Raw genomic sequence first — 17,512 nt, 5'->3', positions numbered from 1 at the left:
GCTACAAGGAGATGAATGCAGGGATTGGCCAGGTGATCTCCTAGGACCTCTGCTGTAGGTGTAAAACACTTTATTTTGCTGTTTGATGTAAAGGTCTGGAGTGGACTGTTTTTTAACACATGCTGACGGCATTGATGAAATAATAATTATTTTAATATGTTCTATATATTCTACAGCTTTAAATGAGTAGAAATGAGTGAAAATCAGTGAATGCCTCTTTGGGCTTTCAAAAATAACCCTGCTGCTCCAAAAAGGAGTCGAGTTTCAGTCACCAAATACTCTTTCACTTCGCTAACAGATAATTTTTGTCACTAATGTAAAGCTAATAAATCCCCAAATAGCAAAGGCAGCACACTACTAGCCAATCAAAGCAAAAAACAGAGTGAAACTTAAGAGCCAATCACAGTGCACTGAGGCAGGAAAGCTATGTGGTGTATAAATACACTTGACAATGCTCTGCTGCAGCTCAGATGGGTCAGGATGGGGCTGTGTCACTATCTGATCATAACTTCTCTTACACTCATGGCAGAAGGTAAGTGCTTGTTAAATACAGATAAAAGCAGCCTTATTGTGTCTCAGATTAACATTTTAAAGTGTATACAGCCTCAGGGCTCCCAGGCAGAGTTAGAACAACACAAACCTGGTTGCTCATTTTCTGTGAACTCTAGACTCTGTATGAATGTGTTCAGATTCACCAAATCAGCTACCTGATTTACTTTAATCGAGGGCTAATTAGGTAAACTAGGTGTTGGGTGGGGTCTTTAAAGGTTGGTCTTCCTCCAGGAGAGCTCTGGAAATGGCAGTGTATCGTTTTACACTCCCTGGCCAGATAGATAACTTACATGTCATAATATAGTACTTACATGATGTAAGACTGTGTAGCACTTTGACATATCGTTGTGTTTCTTTAAACTCAGCTTTAGCCAGAATATCCGACAAGGGAAGGAAGTAAAGGAGTTGTGATGGTTTACCAGGTTACAAATATAAATTATGTGCTATAGATGTGTTATAGATAATAAATATGAGTACTTACCTGTGTACATGTAATAGACACATAGTATGTGTCCAGGCAAACTATTCCGAAAGCTTTTGGACTTCATTTTATGCCATTTATGCCAGGTTTGGTTGGTAATTGTATGCCATATTTAATATTTTTACCCTCCTGGCGAATTATTCTAAAATGTTTCGGCCCTAAAATGGTAGAACATGGTAGAATGTAAATGTTCAAATTCATGCACTCGGCATGACTCACCTCTCCGTTACGCGACTCCACCACCACAAAGCAATAATTAGTTTTAAAAACACGTAACTAATAAACATGCAAACCAACATAAATGTAACAGAATGCAGCACTTACCGATGAGATTAGCCTGAGACACAGGTTAATCAGCTGTCGAGACAAATAGAGCAAAATGGTGATCTCCATCCTCCTTTGTCCTCTGTTGTTGTAATGGCTTCTTCCTGTAAAACAATCGCGCCATATTAAGAAGCACACTACGAATGAATGTTTTACTCGTAGCTGCATTCAGGCTTACTTTGTTACTTGTGTTTGTAACATAAATCAATAAAGACGTTTCATCTGCATTGCTCAAAGCTTTGAATAACATAGCAAAAGGCATACTGCTACGCTGTAACCTGCTGACTGGGCGTATCTCGTCATATGGTAGCTATTAAATAAAAGAAATACGAATTAACCCAGCGTTGAAAATCTGTGATGAATGAATCTGGTTTTATCTCAGTACATTTGGTTATACATAAAGCGTGTAAACTTGAACTTGGCATTTATCGGCTCAAGCTGCTCATGTTCTCTGCTCCATGACTCGGTGTGTGTGTGTGTTGGCTTTCAAGCTAGCGAACACAGCAGTGTTTACGTTATAGTATATGCTACACAGCGTACATAATGAAGAATATTTAGAGTTTAGTAAAATTTGACACTTCCAGAGTTAATTTAAAGAGAGTAAGTTTAACACTCCATTTTAACACTGTCTTCTTTTTTACTGGGAGTGAAACCAAACAGATGAGACGTGGCATGAGTCAGACTGACTGATATTTAACAGACTTTGTAGCTGTGTAGTACTGGATCTTTAATATAGTACTGTATCTATAGTGGTACTCGACCTATAATATATGTCAGGGCCTCGTTCCCGTGCTCTCCCCCAGGGCTATCCCAGAGCTCCGCCCACGAGTGAACTCCAGACTGAGTGTGTTCAGATTCACCAAATCAGCTACCTGATTTACTTTAATGGAGGACTGATTAGGTAAACTAGGTGTTGGGTGGGGTCTTTAAAGGTTGGTCTTCCTGCAGGAGAGCTATATTTAGCTTTACATAATTAGTAATTAATAAAAGACAGAGACAAAGAAGAAATAACGTAAGACATGAAGGATCAAAGACCACCAGTGAGCAGCCAGCGGTGACAGTGGCAAGGAAAAACTCCCTCAGAGCTGGAGGAAGAAACCTTGGGAGGAACCAAGACTCACAAGGGGGACCCGACCCGTCCTCCTCTGATCAGAACTATTTACACATTATTGATAAAAATGACCAAACCAGATACAGCAGATAGTTAATAATAGTGGTGATATTAATAGTGGCAGATAGTTACGAGTCCATTTAGGTTTTAACATGGTCATTAGACAGGTAGCAGTGGTAGGCGGGTGTGCTGCTGGTCTGCTATGGGTGGTGGAGGGTGGGGGGCCTGCTGGTTGGACTGGTAGGTGGCAGCTGGTCTGATGCAGGTAGAGGGGACCTCAGCGGGCAATCTTCCAGCAGGTCGGGCTGGGTGGGTGGTACTATTCCAAAATGACTGTGTATTTCACAGTATATAGAATTGTAAACCTGTTTTGTGACACAGATCAAGTCGCCAATTTCTGGCCAATACACAGCCCTAGTCTTCCTTACCTAGATCAGGTTGAAGCTAAACTCTGCAGTGTAGTAGATCTCTATAAGCACACATTGGTTGAAATAAGTATTAAACATGTCACCAATTTTCTAAGAAAATACATTTCTAAAGGTTTTATTGACATGAAATTCTCACCAGACGTTGGTAACAACTGTCGTGATCACAGCTCTAAGTCCATGATCAGCATGCTCGTGGATGAGGAAAGGATCACACAGAGAGCTGTCCGTGTTAAGTAGAAAAGGTTTATTACAATATTCTGCAGAATACGGAGACCACACAGCACACGGAAAATGCCCGTAGTAGTCTGATGTTCGTACAAAAGTTGTTCCCTTTTATAGTTCTCTATAGGGAGTCTCTTTTGTTCAGATAAACATGTTTTTCTGCACGTCTCCCAAGCTGGTATAGTTACATCCCAACTGTATCTTCCCAATGTATCTTCTACTAGAACACTCTGTACTTGAACCTCTTGTCCTGTGGATTCTGATTAGAATATACGCAGTCATGGCCTTGGTTACTTTGATTACACACGGCAAGCTAAATTATTGTTCGTACCCCCGATGATGAACATAATCACAAAATGATACCTAACACAAAATGATCAACATAACCACATTATATGTCATAATTCTCACACAACCCATCAAATCCACACATGTAAAGAAATCAAACCATAGATGTTCAGAAATTAAGTTATGTGTATTGATGGGAAATTACACAGGTAAAAAGTATTTAACACATGAAGAAAAAGTGGTGCAAAAAGCCATGGAAAGTCACGACACCAGCTGAAATCTGTCAGTAATTAAAAAGCAATCCTGCCACTAATTTGACACAGTGCAGCTGCATCAACTGATGGCCTATAAAAAGGTGCCACACGAGAAACTCATCTCATGATGAGTAAAACCAGTGAGCTTTCTCAGGACCTTTGCAACCTTATTGTTGCAAAACATACTGATGACATTGCAGAGGAATTTCTAAACTAGTAAAGGTTCCAGTGAGCACTGCTGAGGTCATTATCCAGAAGTGGAACGAATGTAATTTAATTATAAACCAGCCAGGACCAGGTGCACCCTTCAAGATTTCAGGCAAAAGAGTGAAACGAATTATCAGAAGAGTTGTTCATGAGCCAAGGATCATTTACAGAAAGACTTGGAATCAGCAGGTACAATTGTTTCAAAGAAAACAAATAATGCACTCAACCAAGCCATGGCCTGTATGCACGCTCACCACGCAAGACTCCACTGCTGAAGAAAAAGCCTGTTGAAGCGCGTTTAAAGTTCAGCTCAACAACATTTAGTCAAGCTTGTGAATTACTGGGAAAATATAGTATGGGATCAAAGTTTACTTTCACTTTCACTCTTTGGATGCCATAATATTCACCATGTTTGGAGATCTAAACGCACTGCATATCATCCGAAAAACACCCAACATACCAACAGTAAAGGTTGGAGGTGGAAACATCATGATGTGGGGCTGTTTTTTAGCATACAACACTGGCACGCTTCATATAATTGATGGAAGGATGAATGGACCAATGTACTTAAACACTCTTGATGAACATCTGCCGAGATCTATCAGCATGTTGAAGATTAAATGAGGCTGCACATTTCAGCAAGACAATGATTTCAAACACACAGCCAAGGGAAATAAAGCTGCTAGAATGGCCCAGTCAATGGCTAGAATGGCCCAGCCCACCTGACCTGAATCCAACTGTCAATCCAAAATCTATGGAAGAAACTAAAACTCAGAGTTCATAGAAGGAGCCCATGAACCTTTAGGATGTGAAGAATGTTTGTGTGGATGAATGGGCCAAAATCACACCCGAGCAATGCATGCAACTGGTTTCACCATTTAGAAGGCATCTTGAAGCCGTCACCACCTACAAAGGCTTTTGTACAAAATATATATATTTTTTATTTCAATAGGTTTGTCCAATACTTTCCCTGTGTCATTTTTGAAAATTGACTTGAAAATTGGCCAATTAAAAACTGGTGATAAGTTCAATACTTATTTCACCGGCTGTATTTTGGGCACCCCTGTGTTAAGGTCATGTGTTAGCTGGTGTATGGAGTGTTCAACAATTGAAAGAATTTGATTAGATGTCTTTGGGAATGCCAGTACCTGTAGATACGTCAGTAGTATAGTGAAATGCAGTATAAATCTAACTACAGTATGTTTATGAATTCTTCACAGAAAGTCCTGGTTATTTAGGTATAACACAACACTCCTTCATCTTAAAGCTGATTGTGTGGGGCTGTCGTTCTCCATTATCAATGACCTCGGATGATTGTTGGAATGTCAGGAAGCACATTCTGTGTGTCATCTGTCAGTCTTCTCTTTTGTACATCTCTAATACCAATCTGCTTGCAGTCGCCACCTGTGGAATCTGAATGTTTCAGTTCAGCAACATTCATATTCATGACTCAGCTTGGGATCCTACACAAACACACACACACACACCGACACTGCAAGCCACTTTTAACAGATTGAACCAGAAATAATTTTTTTCTGCTTCCAACAGCTCAATATCTGTTCAGACCAACAGTGTTGATGTCATCTTCTCACAGTGGAAGAATGGACAGAGACACCTGTGGATTTATAGTGAGAGTTGGGCCTGATGTTCAAGATTCAAGATTCAAGAGTTTATAGTTATGTGCAAAGTAGAAACAAGCAGTTACACTGTACAGTGTACTAAAGTACAGCTAAGTAAAAGAAAAACACTAAGTAAGTAAAGTTAAAGAGTACAGTACAGTATGGATGCATGTGTAAAGTTTGTGCAGGTACAAAAGTAACCAGTATTGTGATATATGCAGTGGGCTCATATTAATGGGTGCATGTCAGAGTTCAGCTAGTTCATAGTGTGAACTAGCTGAACTCTGACAAACCTCTCTTATATTTTTACCTGGAAATCTAAGTATAAAGACTCACTTTGTGACCTTACAACAATCATAATCTGACGAAGACAATCAAGATATGAGAAGATCTGAAGCTGCAGATAGAAACATAGTTTGCATTCCTTTCCATTTGTTTGCTCCAACATCATTTTCTAAATGTATTTCCTTTGATTAAAAAATTACAACACCAGTCTACACTTCATACAACACTAGGTTCATTCACAGAGCGCACAACTTGGGCTTCACCCATTTATAATGGGCGTCACAGATTCTTAATTCTGCTCACTAAACAGGCTGAACAGCCATATACATGCCCTGTGGCACTGCACACTCCAAAAACAAGTAACAGCAAGTAATCCATCAGTTAAAGACACATTATCAGGATCATCCTGATGCTCCACTGACTGCAACAGGGAGAATGGCGTCTCTGTCATTCCCACTCCAGGCTGGAGCACTGCTACTGCACTATGGGTCTTTGGTGGAGCTGCATGAGAACTGTGTTACGTTGCATAACCCAAGTCATATTAGTATGAAATCCTGTAATTTTACTGCACCGGCTCAGTCCACATGCTTCTTTAACTTGTCAATGAGGGGGCGTGTAAAAAACCGTGATTTGTATTCACAGCAGTGGTGTGAAAGTGAATAACACTCCCCAACTGTAGGGGAAGCCCAGGAGCAAAAACCTGTCAATGAAAATGGCTTCTATTATTATTCTATTATTTTGAACAGATTATCAAACCAGTTGCCTTGTGAAATGGGTAGAAGATTTGATTGCATTCAGTGACAAAAGTATAAATGAGTTGGTAAATGATGATGGTTGATCATCCCACCTAATTCTTCACTCCCTAACTCATCTCAAAAGTATTGAATGAAGCACCATCCCTCATTCCAGAGAACACAGTTCTTCCACTCCTCCACAGCTCACTGCTGGGGGGCTTTATACCCCCTAGCCCACTCCTGGCATTAGGCAGCATGGTGCCAATAGTTTAATGTTTATCTCCTTCAGAGAGTCCTATTCTATTGGCAGTACTTCTCTACAGGGTCTAGACAAGCTGGATGTGAGTGTATTTGCTACTCTGTGTCAGCAATGGATGCAACTTAAAGTAGCTGAATGTATGTCCATCATTTTGCTTATTACATCTCTTTACTTTGTGCTTGCACTTTGTTCTGCTTGCATTTCAATAGATAATAGTCTTCTGAGGAAGGGAGTGGTGGGCAAAAAAAACAAAAAAAAAACAAAAAAACAAATCAGCACATGCTTTTTCTTTAACTCTGGTTCATTAGAAATATAAAATAATGTCCATATTGTCTCAAAAATGAATGAACTATATTGCTGTTGTATAGCCTTTTATTCAGTCTCTGGGAGGCCGGAGACAGAGTATCTCCATTACACCACCACCACTATATATAAACAACTAGACTGACCTTTTAATAATCCAAAACTAGAATAGAAACACTCCTAACTGACTTTAAGGTTGTAGATGCAGATGAGTCTGGGAAGGGAGTTACAAAATAATTTCAGAACCATTAGAAATCAGCATTTCCACTGTCTGCTAAATCATTTACAAGCAGAACAACTGCCAGCATGGCCAGGGCAGGCTGTTCTAGCAAATTCAGCCCATAAGCAGACCAAAGGATGAGTAAAGCAGTCTCCAACAATCCTAAATTCTCATCACAGGACCTACAGGTAGATCTCACCACACTCAGTTGATATCAAAGCAAAGCATCTACCATTAGAAAGAGACTGCACAAGTTTGACTTCCAGTGGAGGTGTATAAAAGGAAACCAACCTACTGTTTGTTCTATTTGTCATAGCCTATCCTCAGATGGTCTACGTCATTCCAGTCGAAAACCCAACTCATGCTGAAGAGTATCACTGCATAAGCGAAGCCAACCCTGAAACCTCTAAGTACAGCTGGTACAGGTAAGTTACAGTAAACCCCCTGATGCTTCTGCATATAAATGACATTACTGTCATCAGCTCTGTTCTGCCAGTGTAGGTTGACTGCAGTTTGTGATTTAGGTCAGTCAGGACAGGTCCCTTGTGTTCCATGATGGTGAAAACCAGGGTTAGTTTCACTTGACCAGCTAAGTGAAACTAACTATCAGCTCACATGAGAAAGTTTTAGACTTTATTAATAATAGTAATATAATTAGGCTCCTTATATTGGCAGTGAGTGTTTATTCCCTCAGTAAATCACTGATATTAGAATAAAAACTAATAATAACACTCCTACAGAAAGTGGTGGTGGTTCTCCATCACTGTGTTCATCATTAGAACATCTCCAAAGTTCTCCTCATGGAGTCTAGTATTATTTAGAGTTCTCCTCAGATCAACACCTGGTTTGGTGGTAAATCAGGGCTTAATGATGGTAAATCAGGTGAGCTGCTGCTGCTGCTGCTGCTGCTGATGATGGAGTTGAACACATCCTCCACGCTGTGCTGGCTGGACTGGGGGGCGTCCAGGAGAAATCTGGAGGAACCGAGCTCTGTTCTTCAGACTAGCTCACCGACAAGATCTCACTACTTTCTTTCTTCAGAATGAGAAGATCTAAACCAGGCTGTTCTATGGAAATTCTATTTTACATTTGTTTACAAAAAAATTCCACACCTCATACCTTGTATCTCCACCTACTTTGAAATCCACTACAGACAGTCCTGTTCAAATATCTGACAGCTATCACCAGATTACATTAGAATAAATACAATATGTACAGCAATGTATAATTAGAATGTGCTGTTTATCAAAGAAGTAACTGATATATTATATGTCCAAATGTTTGTGGACAACCCTTATACAACCCTTATACAGTTGTACAAATGCACACATACAGCTTGTCTACACCCTTTAGAGAAGTATTGCCAATAGACAAGGACTCTCTGGAGTAGATAGACATTAACCTATTGCCACCATGTCTAATGCCAGGTGTGGGCTAGAGGGGTATAAAGCATTGAGCTGTGGAGCAGAGGAACTGTGTTCTTTGGAATGATGGTTGGTGCTCCATCCAGTACTTTTGGGATGATTTGACAAGTTGGGGATGAAGTGGGGTCGTGATCATTCAACATCAATGCAATCAAATCCTCACAGCAATGCCCCCAACAGTTACTTCAACAAAAGCAGGATTAAGTCTTTTTTAATACCTTTGATTTCAGAAGAAACAAATATGAACAGGTGTCCCTGTCCTTTTATCCATATAGTGTATGATTGCAGTGGCGGATCTGGTTTGTTTTGACTGAAGTGTTACCATGCAGTCTCTTCTCATGTAGTGTTCACATGTTGAGACCAGTGAGGTATTCACCAGTATAGCTGTTCTGTTTTGTTTTAAAAAAGAAAATGATGCACATTGAGCGCCTTAATATTCTAAAAGAAAAGATTTATACACATTCCACAATATTGACAAAAATATTGGGACACCTCCTCATTTATTGTTTCTTCTGAGAAAGAGTTTATCCTGCTTTTGTTGGAGTAACTGTCTATACTGTCCAGAGAAGACGACTTTCTAGTATCTTTGATTTTAAAGAAGCATTGATGTGAAGATTTGATTGAATTTAGCAACAGGAGCATTAGTCAGGTCAGGATATTGAATGATTACCACCCCACCTCATCCATAATTCATGCTAAACATATTGAATTGAGCACCTTTATCTATCCGTGTCAAAGAACACGTTTGGGCAAAAGCAGAAATGTGCCACTTGGGCGGTCGATAAAGGCCCGGGTGCTTCGCCGTATTGCACAATATCTCTGTCCCTATGAAATGAGGAAGCATTGGTGCTCAGGTGGGCCTCATAAAGGCTTGGGGCAGCCCTGATCTGAAGCACCTTTATCTTAGATTATCTTAGATTAAACAAATCTATACATGCCGTCTGACAGACCTCTTGCCTTTTTCTAGGCAGGGCTGGAATGCCCTTCCTGATGGAGTGAAGGCAGAGGGCAACAGGCTTCTCTTCATGAAGTCCATCCCTGAACTTAATGGCTTATACATCTGTCAAGTAGTGAACCAGCTCGGAACAACAGTGGGATCTCTCTATCGACAAAGACACACAGAGCTTTAATGAAGGTAGGAATAATGAAAACTACAAATACTCTGCATAATCTTCTGAGCTGTCCTCACTATTCACTGTAGGATCTTTCTGTCTCTCCCCCTCACTTTCCTATCCCCCCTCTCTAACCTTCACCCCATTCTTTCCCTCTTACTCTTCTGTGGGTTTTTCTTATTCCCCCCTCTCTCTCTTCTTTAATCCTCTCTTCTCCAATTCCTCCCTCTCTCTCTTTGACATGACAAATAATGCTACACGTGTTCATAGCATTTATGGCATTTAGCTGACGCTCTCATCCAGAGCGACTTACAAGATTGGGCCAACACAGTGTTAGGAGTCTGGTCCAAGGACTCTTATTGGTGTAGCGCAGCATAGTCACCCAGACCGGGAATTGAACCCCAGTCTCCCACAAGGTGTGGTAGCTCAGTGGCAGGTAGTGGTGTTATCTGTTGCGCCACACCAACCACTTGTATCGCTCCCTCAGTAGACAGAAATGAGGAATAAAGATGAATGAGATAAATGAGGAATGAGAGAAACACTTTTTGTCTTCTGCCTTCACAAAAAAGTAATGGCGATGCAGAGCTGATAGTGGTTTGTTTTGACTAAAGTGTTTCTCCCGGGTGTGTATTTTAAAAAAGTCCTGGGTATCTTAATTCCAGGGAACACAGTTCCACTGCTCCACAGCTCACTTCTCGAGGCTTTACCTCTCTCTCTCTCTCTCTCTCTCTCTCTCTCTAGCCCATGCCTGGCATTAAGCCACCACTTGTGACATCACATGCACCCCCTTTGCACGTTCATCTTTTGGCAGTACTTTTCCACAGGACCTAGACAAGCTGAGTGTGGGTTTTGCACTTGCACATCTGTGCCAGCAATAGTGTGGCTTGAAGTAGCTGAAAGCATTCATTCAAAGTGTATCTAAGCTTGTCTGCAAATCCAGAAATAAACTAGGGCTGAATGACATCACAGGTATGCTGGAAAAATGCAGCCTTACTGGATCATCTCAGATCTCAGATCACTAGACTCTGGCCAGTTAACCGTGTCTGGTACCAGAACTATACACAGTGAGGTGGCCTTCAGCCACTGTACTTCAGTCAGCTGGAGTGAAGTGCCAGACGCTGCCAGATGTGCACAGACCAGCCAAGCAAACAGAACATGAACACATCTGTACACCTGTGTCTTTTAGGGTGTCTTTCTATTTGTCAGCTTTAGTTTGTCTAAAACTAGATTGGTGTGGCGCAACAGATAACAGCACTAGGGGGTTCGATTCTCAGTCTGGGTGACTGGGTGACTATGCTGTGCTGCACCAATGTGCAGGGTCCTTGGGCAAGACTCCTAACACTACTTTGGCCCACATCTGTAGTATGAGTAACCTTGTAAGTCGCTCTGGATAAGAGCGTCAGCTAAATGCCATAAATGTAAATGTAAAACGAGCCCTGATGGTGTGGTTTGATAGAGTGAGTATGAACAATGCCTTTCCAAGACTGAGACCTCCTGTGAGACTGCCTGATCCAAGAGCATGTAAACAAACCAAACACAGGATGTGATATCACAGGATGGCTGTGTCATAGGCTACTGGTTTCACATTTTCCTCAAGCCCCCTTTGATACAGCAAAAGTTCTAGTGGATTCTATGTTGGAGAGCTCTCCTCTGCCCTACTTCAGAAAGGCAGCCCCAAACCATGACATTTCCACCTCCATGCTTCATTGCTGACAGGGGTTCTTGTTCTCAAATGCTGTGTCTGGCTCCCAACAAACATGTCCTCTGTTTCTGTGTCCAAATAATTCAGCTTTGGATTCATTTCAGTTTTTATGGGTTGTTGTTCACATGACTGAATAAATATCAGTCTTTGTACGTCATCATCCTTCACATCCATCACAACTCTGAATCTCACAACCAACATCAGTCATAAGTCATCATTCGTCTTTACCTGTGACCCTCCCTCTTCACCTGCCTCGCCTCTGTCTGCTCTACTACACGCTCGGGTTGTTTTTGTTGTCTGATAAAATAACACTGATGCAGTCATATGCTGCTTATGCAGGCACCGCTTGTTTATTGAGTTTTCTCTTTTCCACGGCCTTCACATATCCCTACGTATCTTTGTAAGCCCGCACCTAAGGATCCTCTGGAAACCTATGAAAGCTATTCTCTGAGTTGTACCTTGAAGGATTAGCACGCAAAGGCACCTCACAATGTAGAGATCTTCTTCTCTTGGCGTTGATATGTTAATCGTTTCTCCTTTATCTTAAAAACACTCATGATCGAAACAGTAATGCATACCAACCATGAACTGGAAATTAAGAGACGCCATCTTGCATCGTGCACCGAGTGAATTAGTACCAGTAGTGTTGACTCTCCACATCAGCAACTGAGATTCTTGCTCTTTGATTCACACTTTGATTTGTAGTAAATCAGCTCCTAATGTCCACCTGGCAGCCATCCTGACTGAGTGTATCACCACATTAGGCTAATTGCCAAACACACACACACACACACACACACACACACACACACACACACACCTTTTCTCGTTTAAAAATAAATACACTGTCTCTGACTGAATTAGTACAAGACATGATTCAGTTAAAATCAATTCAATTCAATTCAGTTTTACTGTCATTTTACTAATACAGAACTTTACAATACAACCAAACACTGTTAGGCTCAGTCTCTGGTGCACAACAGGTAAGACAAGACAAGACTTGAGACAGGGTGCATAGAAAATAAGTACAAATACATACAAAAATTATACAAATAACAAATATGTGCATTTGCAAATGTGTGCATTAAGACTGGGTGAATATTGTCCAAACTAAGTCTTGTATACTATATATAGTACACTAATAGTAAAATGCATTAAATATGCACAGCAGAGATGGGTGTGTTGTGTAAAACAGGATGTTCAGGAGTGTATACATGCACATCTAGATGACAAAGTTTTTCCACTTCTTATACCCACACAGCCTCTCACACATTAGCGAAAAACAGGAAGGCCAATCCTGTTAGTGATCTGGGTAGAGACAATTAGATCTGTTAGCTGTTTGTGGCCTAAATACATTGACTAGACGCTGACTGACCGCTGCATTTCAATTTATGATCAATATATTATATAATATATTATACAATATAATAATATTATTGCTAGGGACAATTCAGTAGTCGCTGGATATTGGTAAGGACATGTCCCTACCCAGTTCTATTGGTAGAAGTTCAATTTCTGTACTGTTAATTTGTTTATTCCTATTCTTATGTCCAATACTAGTCGTTAGGAATGTAATGTGAAGTCTATGAGTATATGCAAAAACCGATGACTGTAATGCAGTATAAAATTGTGCAAGTGCATATACAGTGTAGTGTAGTGTAGTGTATATACACTGGCTCTGCGGGTGTTCATAGATCTAAAGAAATGGTATGGAGTTGAGAAATAATATGGTGAGGCCTATGGGTTAGACTTGAAAAAGGAGAACGTGATCCATTCCCAGGCCTAACTTGGTAAAGCCATAGATGAACTGAACAAATATAGTATGTGACAGTTGATTTACACCCCTCATGGAGTTAGACAGTGACATCCTATATATGGAAATAGTGCAACAACACATGACCTGTAGACGGGTATAAAATGTGAGGTGTTCCTCTTGTCTGAAGAGAGAGCAGAGGGGCACAGAGAATTGGCAGGCTCTCTCCACACTGTACTTTTGATTGTAATAAAATGTTTCATCATTGCAACTGAAAGACGGTGGTCACGAGTCTCCACAAGTCCTTCTAGGAACACCACGATATGAGTTCCAGCAGAACTGCTACCTCAGTCTTTTTATAAGTAATGGCATTTGGCTCCAGGCAGAAGGTGTGAAAATAGACTGTTGGCAGGGTGTAAGATAGCAATGAGCATCACAACGCACCTTGCGCAGGGTGTAAATAGGGCCCAGCATGTCTGAGCATGACTAAACTGTATTGATGCATTCATGCTAATGTTAATAGGCCTGACTAATTAGTAGCTAAGACAATAGATTATGAACACAGTGTTTTACGGTGCTACTGGGTGAAGCCAGTATCAAACAGTAGCGATGTCTGTGTTCTGCTCACAGTAAGGTTGTAGTATTTGGTGGTTGAGGTGGGTTTAACCCAGCGAAGCACTGATGGAGGGAAGTGCCTAGCTAAAAATCCAGTAAAGGGGTCGTGGCATAGTGAGTGATTAGAATTGGGGTGAAGGGAATAGGCTGGACCCTATGTGTAACCCCAAGAATAATGTGCAGGATTTTTCATCTTTTTCAGTAGTATTTCACATTTTATGTCTGTGACATTGAATCAGAATGGAGGAGGACTCAAACACCCAGTCAACTGAGCAACTCATGCAGCTTGTACCAAAGAAAAAATTTATGTCAGTCGGCCATAAAGTAATATCTCTATAATCGTTATTGAGATAAAATGTAAAAGAGATTGTGATATTGATATGCGGTCATATCATCCAGCACTAACCGCAACACACTCTCAGTTTCTGGAGAAGGTTGTTAAGGTCTCGGAAGGTTTGCAGTTAGCCAGAGATAATTCATGACAGATGACTGTGATTTATGACTGCTTACTAATAATACACTCATATATAATACACTCATACAGTCATATCTGACTATTATGACCACCGGGTTAACTGCTCCACAGTGGCGCGTCAATTGGTCTACACCACTCACCGGAATCGTCATTCATCTCTGGCATCAATGACCTGTGGGGCACCACTGTTATATCACTGGGAGGCACCCAATGTGTGAAGTACACCATGATTAATACATTATGATTATGATCAGAGCAGTTCAACAGTATCAATGGTTTGGTAAATTTCATCAATAATTTATAAAAAGTTGTAAAAAGCTATACAAATACATTTGGCTTGACTTGACTAGAATTGAAGTCTATTCTTGGTACACCTTTACTACGGAGGCTATAGAACATCCTGCAATATGATCAGTTCTGAGATGCTACCATCCTTCTCCCGGTACCCTATTATCATGCTCTTTTGGACACCAGTCAAATCGCATCCTTTGCCCATGACAATCATTTTGCACTCTGCTACAACTGACTGGTGTGCTCGCTTATTTATACGTACAGCAAACACTGTCTGATGGCATCTGTGATTCATAATATTCTCATATTACTGTGACGGTGGGCAAAGGGTGGTTGCATCTTTTTAAACCACGTACTTTGTGGGATGTTCCAGAGTCATCGTAGTGAAGGTATAGTGAGAATGGACTCACATACTGAATATCTCCCAATGGTATTACAGTGGGAGCCCATGCGGCATTGATGCCAGAGGTTAACGATGACTGCAGCAAATGGTACAAAGCAATCGATGCGCCCCAGTCGACCAGTCAACCACTATAATTAACATCTCCCCTCACCTAATACCAACTAATGCATACCATAATTGTAGAAAAGGCAGAAGGAGAATTACATCACATTATCAAACAAAACACTGATGAACTGATGAAATGATTGATCTCTCTGCTCTGTGTCTTGTCTACTGAGTGAGGAATCTAATTGAATTCAAACCTATCATTCAGACTTGCCAGCTTTGGATAGAGCTTCACGATTTCTCAAACTAATGATTCTCATTTGTTTTTCTTTGCCTTTAAAATGTGCTATTTACATACACTTGCCTTGCATGGATTTGCCTTTGCCAACTCAAGAAACTCTCAGGGCAGTTTTGGTGCCAAAACAACAGAGGCATGGTACATTGACCATACTGACCTTAAATGTCTTTCTTTTTCCAGGATCTAACGAAGGGCCTCCAACATGGAAAACATCTCAGGAAGGAAAGAGACATGCTGTCTTCACAAGCTGTTGAGCTTGAGAGTATTTATAAGGGGATTTGTTCTTCCTGCCAAAGAATTCCCTATACCAAACTATTCAGTGCAATACCGGGGACCAATACCATCCCTAAAGGATAGCTGCCTATTGTGTAAATATTTGATACTCAGGCTATTTATGATTTGTCAAGAACTCTTAACCAGTGGCCCGACGCTGATCCATTGAGCGTCTCTTACAGTCAGAAATGTGTTATATCACTGTATTGCTCATATACTATAATTGCACAAATATGCATCTACATTGCACAGTAAACAGCACTATGCACAATTTACTACTAGCTATTTACTATACTTACTATATTTACTATATATTACTATTTAGCTACTGAGCTACCAGGTAGTTACACACAAAGGCAATATTATAAATTTGTGCTACATGTGAAGTTGTTCTTTCTTTAAAATCTAAATATTACAAAATTCACTGACATCTGTGTGACACAGTATGCAGCTTTATGTTGGCCAGGTGATAAATGATGATGACCTTGTTTGAGAGTACCATTAGTAGAGGCTTGTAGCTAGGTTAGCATTGCTAGCTTAATAAATTGACAAATACACATAAAACAAAATTTACGATATTCATATGATTTTACTGTAATTCCGTAAATGTCGATATTCCAGGTATTTCTGACATGCTATGCATGTGACACAGAGACTGCTACCACACACACACACACACAGTTTTGTTCTGTTTAAAGTAAAATCTGTGCTTTGTCAGTGTTCTCTGCCTTAACCAAAGTTTTAAAGACGTTCAATTGAGGAACTTGTGAGAGGCAGGTCCCATTTTTGAGTCAAGGGCATTGTTTGTTTGTTTGTTAGTTTTTTGTTTGTTTGTTTTTTATGTAAATGTACTGTACACATGAAATGTGTGTGATCCTTTAGATGCAGCTCGTTGAGCATCAAATGCTCACTATGAATTTAACAGATTTCTACTGTTGTTATTTGGCCATTCGTGGTTTACTGGAGCGCAGAGCCGTTCTACGGCATAAGCCCCATGACCAGTTTCCTACCTGTGGTTTTACATGACGTTCACGTGGCCTTTCCAGACAAGACTGCAGAAGTGTGGCGTATTAAAAAGTGCTTGGTGTTGAAATTCACCAATTTGAAAGTTGAAAGTGCCCTGTCTGTTTATGTACATAACGCTGAGAACAAATTTTACAGCAATTCTGGTTAAATGTCGATATTCCAGGAATTTCTGGCATGCTATACATGTGACACAGAGACTGCTACCACACACACACACACACACAGACACATACATTTGAAGTTTTGTTCTGTTTAAAGTAAAAATCGGTGCTTTGTCAGTGTTCTCTGCCTTAATTGATCTGTGTTTCGGTTTCACTTGTGTTTGACTTGTGTTTAGTAGAGTCTAAGCTTAGAGGTATCTTTAAATTATTAGTCTATTCAAACTAGCTGAGGTTTTTCTTGGGTAAATAGCAAAGCACTTTTGTAAGTCGCTCTGGATAAGAGCGTCTGCTAAATGCCCTAAATGTAAATGTAATTGCAATTGTTGTCATTTGGCCTTCATGGTTTACTGGAGCGAAGAGCCGTTCTACAACATAAGCCCCATGACCAGTTTCCTACCTGTGGTTTTACATGACATTCACATGGCCTTTCCAGACAAGACTGCAGAAGTGTGGCGTATTAAAAAGTGCTTGGTGTTGAAATTCACCAATTTGAAAGTTGAAAGTGCCCTGTCTGTTTATGTACATAACGCTGAGAAATCCCTGTCCCCCAAAACCTTGAGAAATGAAGGACAATAAAGGACAATGAAGTTGCACATTGGCCAGGTGATAAATGATGATGTCCTTGTTTGAGAGTACCGTTAGCAGAG

General features: G+C 40.5%; 1 long non-coding RNA gene across 1 annotated transcript; it reads left to right on the top strand.

Annotated features, from left to right (window-relative positions):
• The first annotated feature begins 455 nt into the window (after nt 1-455).
• Nucleotides 456-17,367, top strand: LOC140560865 (uncharacterized). The gene is made up of 4 exons (XR_011980000.1): nt 456-532; nt 7,604-7,712; nt 9,679-9,846; nt 15,586-17,367. It is a non-coding gene; the product is annotated as an uncharacterized lncRNA (long non-coding RNA).
• The last annotated feature ends 145 nt before the right edge of the window (nt 17,368-17,512 follow it).

Source organism: Salminus brasiliensis, chromosome 8 (genome assembly GCF_030463535.1).
Source record: "Salminus brasiliensis chromosome 8, fSalBra1.hap2, whole genome shotgun sequence".
NCBI lineage: Eukaryota > Metazoa > Chordata > Actinopteri > Characiformes > Bryconidae > Salminus > Salminus brasiliensis.
The sequence above is the reverse complement of the archived record's forward strand: the minus strand, read 5'-3'. Positions and strand labels throughout refer to the sequence as shown.